The sequence below is a fragment of the Hylaeus volcanicus genome, chromosome 2 (genome assembly GCF_026283585.1).
Source record: "Hylaeus volcanicus isolate JK05 chromosome 2, UHH_iyHylVolc1.0_haploid, whole genome shotgun sequence".
In the NCBI taxonomy this organism is placed as follows: Eukaryota; Metazoa; Arthropoda; class Insecta; order Hymenoptera; family Colletidae; genus Hylaeus; species Hylaeus volcanicus.
The window spans coordinates 19,457,766-19,474,537 of NC_071977.1; the positions used below are offsets into that span (position 1 = coordinate 19,457,766).

Below are 16,772 nucleotides of genomic sequence, written 5' to 3' on the forward strand. Positions count from 1 at the left end.
GGGCTATGTCGTGTAGTTCGTGGATACGTGAAGTCTTCCAGATCATTGCATTTGTACATTTTCCACGGTATCGCCCATTCCAAAATTTATCACGAAGACGAAAATTATAGCTACGCGTTGAGGACTTATTTTGATATACATTCCTATGCTATCTCTAAACATCTGTGAATGATTTTCGAGGTCATAGAAAGAATGAAGACATAAAAGAGTTTAGTTATAATAATTTCAGTTTAACTTCTAAAAATGTTTAATCATTTTTAAAAAATTTTTTTACATAAATACCTCATTTTCATGCCATGAACATTTTTAAAAATTTGAAAGAGGAATGGGAATGTGAACTCATTTATCTAATTAATGGAGAAAATTTCAAGATGTCTTTCAGACGTGGTTCTTGCGTTTGGGCTAATAATCGTTCTTGCTTTTTACTTGTATTTCGCACCCTACCTATTATGTCAGGTATTGACTCCTATTTATTGGGTTGTCTGGAAAGTCCATGTCGATTTTTGGTGGTTTAGATCTGAATATATCGGAATGGTTGAAAACATGTATACATCCTTTAAAAGGTGGAAAGGTTCTGGAACAAAATGGTACCAATACAATTCGATAAATATACATCAGAATTCAAATGTGCCTTTGAATTTTTCTTAAAAATAGCCACGAACTTCCTGGACAACCCAATACATAAATACATATATACATACATACGTACTTTGTACACTCCGCACCAGAAACATTGACATGATAATCTCCCAGACAATGTATTAAGCGATGTTGTTAAACGTATTCAAGGTAAAAGATCCAACTCCATTGTACCTATTGTATATGCCTAAATTGTACCTACATGAATCGTCTGCATTCTACACTCTCCTCACCAGAAACATTGACATGATAAACGTTACAGGATTTACGTTTATCCACGCCACCATTGCCTCCACATCTCTCCACTTCGAACACCTACCCCTCCAAAAAACAACAAAGCACGAAACAGGACACGCGCAGCGTGGATAATTCAAATTCAACGAACCTCTGTTTCGTAACCCGATCCCGTCGCGCACCTTCCCCGGTAGTCGTTCCGGAAATCCGTCTGGATCTTCAGGAAATGAAACGAGCAGAGACACGCGACGCAACCCCCCATAAATCACGAATCTTCCCACGACTCAGCGCGGATTCGGCGATGGAGAAGGGGGGAGGCGGGGGCTTTCCCTTTCGTATTGCCAAAAATTCGCCTCCATCCCAAAGCGCGTCCGTCGAGGACGTTGGTAACCGAGAAGAAACGAGTAGAGCAACCCCGTAGCCGAGTTCCAGAAGTGAAACGCGTGCGCGAGTGGTTTTAATCGGGCGCGGAGGGGGTTGGCGGAGGCGCGGTCGCGGGTACGGAAACATCGCACTTCAGTTGGGTTTGGTTCGCGTTTCGCGACTGGCCACCCGCGTCCGAAGGTGCCGCTTCTTTTAATCGCGAGTGTCGCGTACCTGGCCACGACGTTCGTTTCTTGTGTTTCGCGTCGCGCGACATTGAAATTCCCAGTGCAGTTCCAGTGGAGTTTCCATCGGCTAGGCGAGAAATAAGGAACGTTCGACGATCGCTGCCCCGATTGGTCCTCGGATGGGACGTACGTGTCCGATAGTTTGCGAGTGATAATCTCATTGATGACAGGTTTGGACTTTTCCCTTTTACGTGCTGGAAATTATTATTGTTTGGCACTGGTAGGGTCGTGAAATATAAACCGTGCTTTTCGCGCTGGAACGACATGTGTCTTTTTTAACATTTGGTTGGAACAACCGCGCTCACTTTTTACCGTGCCACCTTTAGTCGCTTTTTATTCGACGTACAACGAGGTGAGAGAGTCAGTAAAAAGGGGACTGACGGTCTCGCTTTTATTTTGATCTTTTATCTACTGCATTGTTTAGGAGGAGTGTGCACCTTAGAAAAGAACTTTGAAGGATGTGCATGAATGCAAAAATACCAACATTGAAATGCATTAATGTTACACTGGTTAGAAGAGAAGACATACGTTTATTTAAATCTCAATTCTTCAGCTAAAATTCTCTATAAATATATACATAAATCTGCATAAACAGTTTGACAATGTTTCATTTTTATACAGGGTGGCATAATTTCGTTTGGAACTATAAAATATATTAACAATAGGTTTACGAAGGATTGAAAAAACCGCCCTGCATTGTTTGCTGCATTGTTTTTGTTATCGTTTACTTTGCAAGACTTTTTGATCACGTTCATATCTATTAGCTCGAAGTAATTTGGACTGGATTGGAAAATAATGTGAATGGAGTTCTGTAATCTCGTACTTGCCAGTGAATGGATTAACGTATTCACTGTGCAATTTAGATCAGAAATAACAATATATAGAATGTTCATGCATTCATGGCAAGTGAAAATGAGGATATGCATGAATGCAAAAATACATAAATAATCAACATAATATGAAACGCATAAATGTTACAGTGTCTAGAAGAAAAGATATACTTTCATATAAATCTCACTTCTTCGCCTGAATAAATTTGGATAATCATCCACAGTCTAACAATGTGTCGTTCTTATACATGGTGGCATGATTTCCTTTGGAACTTTAAAAGTGATCGTCTTGTGTCGCTTGTTAGTTCACTCTTAATGATTAATAGAATGTTTACCCAACTGAAAATTGATGTGTTTTGAGCCGTGTCACTTTAAGAATAATGTGTCTTCTTCACGAAGAGGAAGCATCATAGGAAAAGTCGAACGCCAAAGAAACAGATCTTCGTCTTCGATTCGTGTCAGAGGGTGAAGCTTTCTTGTCCGTTGGTTTCGCGACTTCGTGAATTACGGCTAGCAGGAAATGTTCTTTTGTTTCTTTCACGATAAAATTCCCATTTGGCTGAAAAGTTCGTGAACTGGTTCCCGCGGGTTGCCAAATTGTTGGCAGTCGCCTGGATTCGTGGTGGCTTCGCGTTTGACGCAGAAGGTCTGTATGAAAACAAAACAAATGTTTTTTTATTACAAGAATCTCTCAGGGTCGACTACTTTTCAGAGACACTCCTATACAGGGGGTAGACTGAATATTGTACACCTGTGATGTATGAGGGGTGACTTTACGGTGAGGGACCGAAAGGAAAATTATATTTGGTAATTTCTTTTTACCTGAAAACAAATTGATCTTCTTTAAAATATCTGTTGCCTTACTTCTACACGTCTATAGAACATTTTATCATGTTTTCTTAAATATTTTAATAGAGGACGAATTCTGTAAAATAGTCGTCATACGACTCATTCACCAGTTTGTAGACAAACAATTTTTCTGTTTTCAACGAAATTTACTAATTTGAATATTAGGTATAATATTCCTAATTATGTAAAATGACCCTCTGTGTGCCGTCGCATTGGACACAGAGATTTACTCGGGTCTAAAAGCGAAAGTGCTCGATCAGATCGAGTTCAGAATCCCAATGGAAAGCATTAATATTTTTATTTATTCCCTGCGTCAGTAGTTGTGCCTGAGAGTTGAACCTGACCTCACCCGACGGTGATGGGTTCGTATAACGACGAACGGGCGCTAAATAGCGTGATAATGTGTACCTGTACCACTGGAGTTCTTATTTGACCGAACCCATCATAAGCCGAACAAGAAACAGAACGGAAAGACAAGCCCTTTCCATTTTTGCATTTCACCGAGGCTAGTACTTGGAGTCCCCGTAAAACTCTAGTCACAAGCAATTGCAAGGAGTTTTGCTCTTGAGTTCTATATTACTGGCGAAGTCTACGCCAACAACACCAGTGGACGAACCCCATCCCAATGGAAAGCAGAACAGAAACGATCTTCCAATGTTCAACTTGGGTCTGACTCGAACCTTAATGGAATTTTTGCTTCTCGACTTGCTGGAACTTTTCACGATTTTTCACGACCTTCACTTAATTTTAATCGTGAGCTTTTGCCGATCAGTGACGAGCAAAGCCTCACTTTTTTGAGTCATCTCGACCGTTTTCATGGGAGACGCCATTTAAATACAACTAATTCTGAAAGTAATTTCAAATCTTCTAATCTCGCACGTGTCCCATTGGGAGTCCAGGACAATCAACCTTGAATTTGTAATAAAATGTCACGCAAGACCAACCCTTTTTCATTAATTGCAGGCTATATCTTTTTATTATATAATGTACCAAATGAGAAATTCAATAATAATTATTTCCGAAGTTAAAATAAAATTGATATAGCAAAGGGTTAGATTATATGGAATATTTGATCAACGATTAAAATCATGTTTTTAAGTCACATATCAAATATCAGCTTCATAGTCAGTCGTAAACCACTGAATGGTAGCTATACGTTCGTATTATCAATTGAACCACGTGTCCCGACCGCAGAACGCAAAGCAAACTCGTCTGGTTGAGCATTGACTGCCATTCATGCATTTAATACATTTTGTTGCAAAGGGGTGTGATGTGATAAATTATATTATTTGATGTAATGGCAGAATTGAATACTCGCATAATTAATAAGCTCCACAAGGATGGAAAACCAAATATTTTGTCTCATTGTTATTGAATACACTGTATAGAATATGTATTTAAAATTTATGTAGATATTTATATAATTTTCTATTATCACTGCAAAAAATAATTAGAAAACTACGTTCTTGAATAACTTCGAAAAATGAACGAAAGATCAGATAGATATTTATAATTATTTATATAATTATTCTTTGCGGTGAAAATATAAATATTTTATATATCGATATTCTACAAATAAATATAATAACGAGTGTTTCATAATAGAATTGACAAATTACATTATTATACAAAGAAGAAAAGAAAAACAGTCATGTGAAATAAGAAATATGTAAAATTGAATTTAAGAGATACAAAAAAGAAGGTTAAATTGATATCAATGGGAACTAATGAAGTATAAATAATTACTGTTTGAACTCATAAAATAAAGTTCATACAGTAGAGAGTTGACAATTAATTACCAGTGTGCCCAATACTGTAGTATGACAAGCAGAATTGATACTGTATGCATATGGTAACATATGAGACCTACTTCAGCGATGTACTGGGACACAAAATCAATGGAAAAAAGTTTACATAAACATGCGTCCTATTTGAACTTGCTCCCAAGTTTTAGCCATTTGTGAACTCCGGTAATATGCAGCTGCTCACCTTTATATAAACTGCTCGAAACTGTCACCGTTGGCTAGAATACTTGCCTGCAGTTGTCTTGTCATAGAATTTCATAGGAAAAATGAATTTACCTTACCACTCGATGAAATAAGTATTTTCATTAATTGTCAACATAGGATTTATAACAAGTTTGACTTCAATGATCATTCGAGTCATTTTTTTGAATATTTTCATGAGGCCTAAATTGTATATTCCTTCTATTCTATTAAGTTACTTATGATAAATAGAACTATATAAATGCTACATAAAACAGCAAATTTTTTTCACCAATCAAGTTAGAATTCATTTGAAATTTGTATCCGTATCATGTTATTTCACACTAATACCAAATAATATCAACATTCCTTGTTCCTTTAATTCTCAATGTAACATAAATATTTGTACGTGTTCAAGATAGTTACAATTAAATTACTCAGACATTGAAGATTAAAGTAACCAAAATGATTTACACCTAATCTAGAAACCTAGGTCCTAGATCCTAGGCTGATCCTAGGCTAAGGTCAGATTAAAAGAAACCACCACCTCTGAATTTTTCTCTTAATCCGTAGTTCACTTCGTCGTGGACTTCATTAGCTTTCTGCAACACGTAGAAAGAAACTTTTACACAGTAACGAAGAAACTCGTAATTCCAGTTCAAGTTTGGACAATGTTTCGCCATTAATCTAACCTTGACGTGTCGTTAACTGAACTGATTATTTCGCGACAAACGTCTCACCGTACTATGGCCGAATTTCCGTGACAACCGTTCCCCCAAGAATTGGACGCTTTAACGACTGTCGCCTCTGTTCACCTTAAATAAAACGGTTTGGTCGGGAATTTGTCCTGAAACGTCGCGCGTCGGCCGAACTTTTTCGAAGTGAAATCGAGTCAGAGGGATCGTGTCTCGAGGGTGATATTTCTGGAAGTGTAACGTCTTAATAAACTCCAGTTTCTCGTCGCACGAGCGTAGACCGATTTCGAGGGGAAGGTCTGTGCGGAACTGAGTGAGTTTGAGTTACTTCTGAAACAAGAGGGGAATATAATTGTGGGGCTTTGGGAAGTTTTTCGAGAGCGGAGTGTGACTGACATAGCGTGAGATATGTTTAGAAATGAGAACTCGAAGAATCCATATCGAAGTGACAGATTTGTGATTGTTGAGTGTAAGTGAGTTTGTGGGTGAAACATGAATAATTGAATGATACTAAAAACCTTTTGCCTGCTTTTAAAATAGTAAAGGAGTGTGACTGAGGTATGTGTAGAAATTAGAATTCGAGGAATGCATGGTTATATCAGAGTGACTGAGATACGATTGTTTGAGGGTGGATGTATTTGTGAATAAATCTTAACTAATTTCATGATACTAAAAACCTTTTTCCTGTTTTGCAAAGTTTATCCACAAAACTATGACTAAAGTAGTTGTAAGTGATACTAGTTTCAGTAAATTAATCAGAGTATGTCGAATTTTAGTATCATTTGATGACAATTATTTCTTCTTGGTAGGAGTAAATAATCCTAATTCTATTCAAGAGTATATTTTTCAACTCATAAATCTATACAAATGAAGTAAAATTAATTATCTAACAAAGATTTTTATTTAAATGCATTATGTACTTCGACAAAAATTGATTTGAATACGATACAAACACATCGTTCAGCTTTACAGTTATTTTCTTATGGTAAATCATAGTAATATTTAGTTATTGTGAGTTGACATATTTCTGTTGAACAATTAATGTAATTAATGTGATAGAACTCTCTTTGAACTTTCTTTGTCAAACTAAAATGTGCCAACTGTAGAGTTCATTTATTTTTAGAAGAATAACGCGTGAATGACGTGTAGTGTTTGTATTATTTATGAAGACCAGTAAAATTATACTTTTCACGAATATCGCACTGAATCTTCTTGATGAGAAAAAAATGTCTCTATCGATTAACGAAAGTGCTACTTACTTCTTGGAACTTCTTCCGTTAGATACGTGACAAGAATCGCGAGTTCTGGTTTAGATTACTTCTCTTTTCTTCTCTTCCTGCCTCGTACGTGATTAGAAATATAGTCCTAAATCTACAGGCTACGGTACACATATATAAATCATTATTAATTTTTCTTATATTTTTGTGTTTACCTCTTCCACTTGAAGAAACTTTCTAGTTGTATATAGTAATAAACGATGAAACAGGAAAATGTACATGTACACGTTTTCTAGAACTCGTTTCACTTGAAAATATGCACAAAAAAGAAATAATCACTGCTCTCCTGGTATTATAAATTTAATTTAAAATGAGCAACCGATTAGTAAATTAGCTATGATTTATATTTCATTGTCATTTTTTTAAAGACTGTTACGATCCTCCAGATCCTCTTTTATTACACTGTTTCCCGTCGAATAATGAACCTACGAAAAAAATTCGACAAAGTGCCGACTGCAGTTTTTGCAGTTTATTACATTCTCCCCCCTCCAAAATTGTCGCTTGTTAGAGTTTTAACGTGCCGCGTGTGAAAGTTCCGTCGTCAGCGAGGCAAAATGATATATTGGAGTAAAATTGTTTCGGCACGAAATGTAACGAGTAAGTTTTGAAAACAAGTACCTAATTGCATTCTCAGTGAAAATTTGTTAGGATGTCGATGGCGTCGCCAGTCCGCCATGCTAATGACGCTCACTCGAATGGATTAATGTCGTCGTCAATAGTGTCACAGAATAACTGACTGACCACTGCCGATGGCTTTCCTAATCGTCTCGGAGCCATTCGATAGCGATGCAATCGAGTATCGATTCCCTCTCTGCTTGACGCGACACTCGCATGTGTGGCTTTGCCATTTCAAACACGATACAATTACATACATTAAACAATGTTTCTTTCTACAGTTTTTTTATCAGTAGACAGTTTCGAAGTAGAGACTATTTGATTTTGAGCTATCTTCGGGAGCTACGCATTTGAGAATCAAAGAAACACGGGGGTTCGTTAGATGCAAAGTGTATGATTATTTTTTTATAAGGAAAAACCATAATAGAGTACGATAAGACTACTTTTAATTGAGATATTTATGAAATTATTAAATTGAGAGTTCAGGAGACGTTTGTGTATAAAGTGAACTTAATTTTAATTAATTGCTAAAATAGAATGATAAATTTAATTCAAAATCACTGTGATAGTTCTGAATATTTAATAATACTGGTTAGGTGCAGCATTACTAAATTAAGAACTGAAAAGGTATTCGTATATAGAGTGAACTGGAGTATAATTAATTAATTACTAATATAGAATCATAAATTGAGTTTGAATTCTGTGTGACAGTCCTGGATATTAGTTAGTATTGTTAGGGGCGATATTATTATTATAGGGGATAATTGTGATATGTTTGTAATGCTTTGATGTACCTGTTGAATATGTCATTGCATAGTATGAATGAAAATATTATTAATTTTTAATAACCACATTGTAACGTTTACTCCATTTAATTATTACAATGAATGAAATACCTTGCAAGTTAGAAATAAAAAATAAGATACGAATACATAATTTAAACACATTTGATCTACATTTAGAGTTTAGAATAATCAAAATTTTGCCTAGGAACTAAGTTAATAAATATCCATGTCAGACTAATCATGTTTAATTCATTTTGTATAAAAACTAAAATAACCATGAATTCCAGTTACTTCTTGTCTGAATATATTATGTGATATTTTGATATAACAAGGGTTTCCATGGATGCCAAAGAAACTCGCAGACCAGTTACACTGCACGCAAATAATAACAAATTAAAGTGAATGTACACGTGTACGTTTTGTGTGATAAAAGTATTTATCGTTGAACTAATTTACGCTCGCAGCATTCTCAGTGCTCGGTAATAAGATTCAGTTAATTAACGTTGGAGTTTTACCACTTGTATTTATTAATTTAAGGAATAAATAATATAGAAATATATAAATTTATTTATTAATTTAAGGAATAAATAATATAGAAATATATAAATTTATTTATTATTTATGTATAGAAAGTATATTAAAGGAAGTACATTAGAAAGGAATCATTCATTTTATTTTTGATTCCATTAATTTATTCTTCACAATACAATAGAATGAAAACAATATTTATCTGCAAGTAATAATATTGCATCTAAGAAAAGTTAACTGAAATACACGTGCATACTAATATTGATATATGTCAATTCCTTTTATACTTTCCTAGAAAATTGTTAATCCCTGTTCTATATATTAGAAATTTATTTTTCTAATATGACACCCACATTTTATACTTAGCGATTTCAATATGAAATATATATTAGAAAAATAAATTTCTAATATGACACCCACAAACATAATATATTTTCTTATAGGAAATAAAATATTGCCTCATCAGTTGCTGAGAAACATGGTGTTTTATTAAAAAAAAACATGCAAATAGATGCATAATTGCCCTTCGAAGGTCATTTAAATTAAAAATCTCATTAGTTTTTCCTTATAGCTCGAGTTGTTTCACAGTTTCATTACCACAAAATACATTCAACAATGTTGGCAGATCGTGTTTCCTGGAGTTTCTTTCTTATTCAGAAGAAAATCGCAATTACATTTACAGTAATAGCAGAAAGAAATCAAGAAGAAATGAAGGTAAACGCGAGCGGCTTTATTTATTCGCGTACAACGGAACGCGACATTGGATTCCTTGACCCAATTCGAATATTTTCTTCCTTCATAAATTAACGGTGATATAGAACGATCCGCGCGTTTCGACCATTCACTTCTGGAGCGTGCTACAAACGATTGCCTGCACGAGAGTTATCGAGAGGATTTAATTTCCATGAAAGATTAATTCTTCGCGGACGAGATTCCTTAGCTGAGGCGCAAACGTTAGCATTGTCGAAGTGTTTGCAAGCAGAAGGTGCATAGGTATTATTTACTTCAAGATAATGTTAAAAAATTTAATAACATTATATTATATTATAATGAGCAGTCAGTATAAAGTCAGTACAAAGTGTAGTAGCCCTTGTATAAAAATAAGAAGAGAATGTTGTAGAAACATGATTCCAAGGCAATTTCTTTACAAAATTACTATAACTTTTGTAATTACTATAAACTCAGTATATGTTGTTCTACTCTCATATTTTTCTCAATAACTCCGTTTTTAATTAAAACTTCAGTACAGTTGTCTGTTAATGAACGTGACATGAGAATGTTCTGGAAACGTGGTTCCAAAGCAACTTCTTTACGAAACTATTATTTTTATAATTGCTGTAAGCTCTGCATATATTGTTTTCTTCTCAATATTTCTCTCAATAATTCCTCTATTATTAAGAGTGGAGTGGTCTGCCAATAAACATGACATGAGAATATTGTAGAAACATGGTTCCGAAGCAACTTCTTTACGAAGTTCTTATTATTATAATTATTATTTGTAGACCAATGATCTACAAAGAAAGCTCGAGTGTCTTGAGCAGGACACACGTTCACAGCGAAACCGTCGCGAAACTAACGTAGGCCAGCATTCGCGATCGCCCTGTCACGCGGGAGATGAGATTCCCATGCACCCGAAGCAATTAATCTTGCAATAAAGAACCGGATTTAACGGTAGCCCTTTGTGCGCGTCCCGTTTTCGCAAATGATTCGCGTTTAATTAACAACCGATGTCCTGTCCAGGGCATGCGATGCGACGGACAAAAGAGAAACTTCTGCGACAGGAAGCTACATTTTGAACGACTCACCCAACGATACTTGAACACGGTAACTCGAAAGGGTCTGAATAAAGGCTGAAATGCGAATACAGCCGCATTTCATCCGGAGGTAATTGTACCATCGGTGATTCTACGTTACGATTATATCTCTGCTTTGATATGTCATGGTCTTTTTCATGGAATACGAAGCATTCGCGGACATATGACGTCGAAAAGGCGACTACCGACAAAGGAGGACGAAATCGACGTTTTGATTATTGCTTTGGGCCTTCGTTACGTTCGTATTAAATTTTGTTTTCAGAATTTTGGGAAGTTCTAGACTCACGTTGATTTCTGCATTCTGTCAGATATATTAAAAGCTTTAGATAATCAGTAATATAGTTAATTAATTCCAACAGGTCAACAGTGAAAATGGAAAGCCTATAAATAGGCTTCCGGTAGATAGTGTTAACGTATATTGAAATGTAAATATTAATATTAATTGTATGCATAAGTTTTGTAGCTTTTTTTTGTGCAGAATTACTTTATTAAACCTTTAAGCTACGATTTAAGCTCTAACAGCCTGGGCCCAAAATGTGATGTTCACATTTGGCCCGAACAATATACCACATGCCAGGCTCGCGATAATAAATTTTGACTCGAATATTCGATCACGAGTCTCACACGTGGTTGTAGCTTAAAAGGTTAACTAAATGAAATTTATACATTTCCAAAGAAAGTAAAAATAATGATATATCAACAACTACGATCTGTTATTCATCTATTCGAATACAGGTTGACCAGTCATATCAACATCAAAAAACTCACTGAGTTCAGAAATCCTGTTATATTTTTTTCTACCACCATTTGAACCTACAAAATTTATACGCACACCCCATATATCAATTCGAAATACACCCACGATATCAACGTATCCCAAAAACATATAAAATCCACAGTCTAATAACATTTGCTTGCCACAGAACGGATCTCTTGAAGTAATTACCCAATTAGTCTCCATTCATAAATGGTCCCACCACCACTCTCGGGGACAATAAAAATCATGGGTCCTCCTCCACGTAAGACTAAGCCTACGACGACAATGGCTGGCATAAAGGGAGCAAAATGAATAAAGGTTGGGGCAAAGTTGGCGGGGTTAATTGCTTTGCTAGCTTGAGAGGTTGTGTTTTTTTATGGCCGGCGATACGGCTGTGCAAGGGATTTTTCATCGCGCCAGAAGACGCAGCGGTGTAATTCGTGATAAATAATTTAAAATGGCAGAACGAATGAGCGTAAAAACGATACACGGTATCTCGCAAGTGTTGAATGTGTCTCGAATGCTTTTACACGCAGCCATCGCGTCGAGTGTGCTGGAAAAACGCGGTACAACTGGCAAGGGGATACTTTGATGCGACGAACACTTTCATCTGCGAAGCTTGACCTCGATAAAGGGGGTTGGGAAATTATGAAACGTTTATTTTAATTGTTAATTTACAAGTCCAATGATAAATATATACATTATCATGGTCAAATAAAATTTCAAGCATAAATTGAGTGAACAATTGATTTTAGTATGATCGAAGTTCAATGTATTTACATGTTATTATGATAATAACTTGAGTAGAAGGTTGTAAGTCGCTAATCAAACGGTTAATTAGACGCAAAATATTTTTTCTATATACCTTTTTACAATCGTTTATTCTTTATAATATTTGGTGTGTTCTGTCATGTGTAATAGATTCTTTAATTTTTCTTAGGTCGTACAAAATACTTTTACCCAGACTAAATTTAGGTGACTATTCTATTGTTTCCGAATTATTTTTCAAATAATTTTTTTTCGCATTTGTATATTGCAATATTAGAAAGTATCGAAATTGTTATTCAAGCCTACAACAAAATTTATTAAATTTTCTATTTCATTCTACGTTTCCTTTTCTCTAGTATTAATTAATGCTCAGTTGTTGCTCAATATCTTGTCATCATTAATTACGTGCGCACAATCTAATTGGGAGCACCTTGCACACGCTTAACGTGTTCCTGAAATAAAATATCAATTACGGTCTCCTGCTAGTGCTTAATGCCGTATCGTTTCACTCTTTCGTTCGCGGAAATATGAAAAACTGTGGAAAATCCCAGCGTTCGTGTAATTATTGGAAAATACACCGGAACTGCTCGGGCTGGCTACAGGAAATCGCGTTACCGTTAATTCCAGGAAAAATCTGCGGCGTATTTGATTCACGGTTGGCTCGTTTCTTTTTTGGCATTTTTATTTTCACCGCGACGCGGAATCGTTTTGCATGATCGATTTTTTGACAATGACGTGATTACGAAAAATCAGAGGTACAAAATTGGAAACATAAAATGTTCGTGACTTTTGACAAATTAATTGTAGTGACACTGCATGTTCGAATAGTTTGTCGTAGTGCATGTATATGCATCATTCGTGAATCGGACAAATATTTTTCTTTTTTCAAGTGTACACCTTTATTTAAAATGGCGACGTTTCGCAAAACTGTTTTCTCGAGCACAACGATCTCTGTCCTTTAGTGATCTGAATTCACAGTCTGACATAAAATTCATCAATTTTTCAAGTTTTTCAACAGTTTAGAAGCTTTTTCTTCATTCACTTTCAAAATACATGGAACGAAAATAGAATTATTTATTCGCAAGCTAGACCGTCGAATATCTAGAAACTGCTTAGTTTCTGGATCGCAGAGGCTGCAGCACTTCAATGCCATTAAAGTCTACGCAGGTGGTCTGTTGTTCAGTCGCAAATCAATTAAAAGAACAAATTCAAAAACCAACACTAACATGGAAATACACACAGTCGTTAGACAATAGCTCGGAAAGTTCGAATACGAGAATACTATTAGTTCGATGAAAATAAAACAAACAAAAAACAAAAAACAAAAAGAAAAACAATCCAATTGCGATAGTAGAAAATGGAAAAATCGATAGAACAGACGGCAATCAAAGGTATTTGTTTGAAAATCCGTCGCATTATTTCACTAATGAAATTTCAGAATTTATGTATTCCCTCTTCGGCCATATTTTCCCATTATCTCGTTGCACAAATTGTAATTCCGTCGTTAACAACCGTCCCGTCGCGTATCGCAAATCAATTAATTATCATTTGAAACAGAGTAATTTTAGCACGAGGCGTTAATCCCTTTTTACTTTTTACATTATTCGACGCTGGGCGATCGTTCTCGGGGCTTTTGTTAAATAATTTCACGCAACAAGGATCGAGAACGAAAAGTCATTCTTCACTAATCGGCAAAATTAGCTGGGGCTCCGTTAATTAAAGTTCGCCGCAGTTAATATCGTCGATGGAGAAACGCGTTCAACGCTTTCATAGCGGAAGAGCAGAGCAATCGGAGGTGCAACGAGGTTGAGAAAATTCCATTTGAAAGGCTCTCCGTTATGTCATTTCTGCTGCGAGCATACGTAGAATGGTCTTCTCGTTGTTTGCGTTATAGTTGCTGCGGTATTATGCGCACACAGAGTATGCAATTGACGTTCGATCCTCGACGTTTCCTCCGTAAAGTGCTGGACAAAAGCTTAACTTCTCGTTTTTGGCTTTTATATTCTAGTTAACACTCTATAAACTTGCATCAACCCTCTGTAAGCCTACATAATCATTATATGATTTCCTTGGAGTCGGATTTAATCCCATTAGTCCATTTTATCCCATGATACGTTTAGGTGTGCTTTTAATATAATTATATCTTCTGTATATTCTAATTTACGTGAATTTTAGAAGAATTTTTACTACTATATAATTAATTTCTTTGAATGATAAATGCTGTGTAAATTGTGCTTTTAACATAATTAGGTTTCCTATGCAATAAACGTGACCTCTTGCATTATTTTTTAATACTAAACAATTCATTTTATGTAATAATAAATGTCGAATAAATTGTATTTTAACCTAATCAAGTTTCCTGTGCAATAACTCTAAAATGATTTTTCAATGATTAATTTTTCAATTTAGTAAACAAAAAACAAAACAAACGAATTACCTACACAAATAAAGCAAACATGAATATATATATATATATATATATATATATATGGAAACATGGAAACATAATATGGAAACATTTCTTTCATATTTTTAAAAAATTCGGTGAAAGAAACAATTGAATAATTTTAACTACGAATATTGGAGAAGTCAAAATGAGGGAAATTTATACTTTTGTCCGGGATTGTATCATGAATGAAAACGTTTCTCGAACACTATGTTCAGAAGAACATTGCTTCCAGCTAAAGTTTGATCGATGCAGCCGGACAATGGTTGTTGATTCTTCAGATCTAGGATGTTTGATTTGAAAAATTTAATTAAACTGGACGATCAATGTACTAAATATCGAGCGTTACTTATTCGTGTCGTTCGTGGATCTTTAATTTAAAAAAATTTAATTAACTCGGCATTGATTTGTGCTACAGAGCAAATATTGGTTTCTATTACACAGTAGTTGAATCTAGTAATTGTCGTGAATGCGGTTCTTGATTAAATCCAATAACTGCGTTCAACAAAATGCAGATCGCGTTCGGTGGAAAGGCGAAGTGTGACATAGTATTTTTTTAACATTGCATCCTGCAAGTTACTAAATATGATTCTACAAACATACTTCTCAATATGAGGGAACATGATTCGAATATGTTTATTAACCAAGTTTATTAACAGTTACTAACAATTATTAACAGTCGGGGGAAATAAGTAAAGCATTATTCCAAATTTCACAGTCTACTCTTGCACCGCAAATTGTACTATCACGCAAACATTATTGCCTTGACCTAAGAGACAAAATTTGAATTATAACCGTGAAACTATTATTATTAAACTCCCTCGTGGGAGTAATACAGATGACTCCGGAGTTTGGACACCCGAGAGTCGATGGAGATCAATTCGAATCGGACCAAGCGTAATCGATCCTGGAAACGTCAAACTCTTGATACAGATCATGCTGAAACCCGCTATTGACGATACTGCATTTAGGACAACGGAGAAAATTACTAGAGGAAATATAATTTAAATGACAATTTAACACACAATAGTATCAATCGATTGAAAAAAATAACAAATCTAAATATCTGTATACACATCGTGATTGTTTAGTTGTCATATTCATCTAAAATTTATGATAATTATTTTAGGGATGGTATTAGATGTATTGTTATGAATGTTATTGATATAATGTTATAAAGTATCTTGCAGTGCTGGTTAATGATTTTTAAATGATCAAATAAATAAATGTCATGTAAAGTTTTCAAGTTCAGATAATACTGATATTTGTATTAACTTTGAAACGAACGTGAAAGATGATTCTAATCGGACTGTACTACGAATGTTTTACACGATTGGATATTTGACATTAATCCATATTTTATTAAATTGATAAAGCATCGATTCAAAGCTCTCAGTGAATTGAAAAAAACCTATTGCAGTTCACTATTTGAACCGAAATTATTTCGGTAATAAAAAAAAGTTATTTCAACAGCTGCGTTTGTATATCCACGGTGATGTTTTTTGGTCAATTTTTGTGAAGAGTGCTTATTTTTCTAATAATTACTGTTTTATTTTTTTTCGTAGCACTTCTGTTGATTCAGCATTCAGAACATTGAAAGAAACTTATTTTATTGCTCACAAGCGCGGAATCTATCTCGGAAATGGGTTTCGGTTTCAGTGGAATGCAAAACCGCCTTTCAGCTCTGCGTTAGACGAGAAAGGCAAGGATAAATTTTAGATAATGCGAGATTAAAGTGCGATGAGAGGGAAAAGGATGATCTGGATAGAAAATTGAGATCCAAGTTTAAGTACGATATTGCACTCAAAGTTAAAAAAAAGTGTTCACGAAAACTTTTAAAAAAATCGTGGATATATTCACATTGGCAAAGCATCTTCTTATTTGTAGAATAAAGAATACTTTGCCAGTGAACATTTTGAAACCTCTAATTTTATTCAAA

General features: G+C 35.0%; 1 protein-coding gene across 1 annotated transcript in view; it reads left to right on the forward strand.

Annotated features, from left to right (window-relative positions):
* The first annotated feature begins 1,415 nt into the window (after nt 1–1,415).
* The window catches only part of LOC128884762 (glutamate receptor ionotropic, NMDA 2B), a 365,676-nt gene continuing 350,319 nt past the window's right edge, over nt 1,416–16,772 (forward strand). Inside the window, exon 1 of the mRNA XM_054138365.1 lies at nt 1,416–1,654. The gene's annotated coding sequence lies outside the window, so the exon portion shown is untranslated. The remainder of the gene's footprint in view (nt 1,655–16,772) is intronic.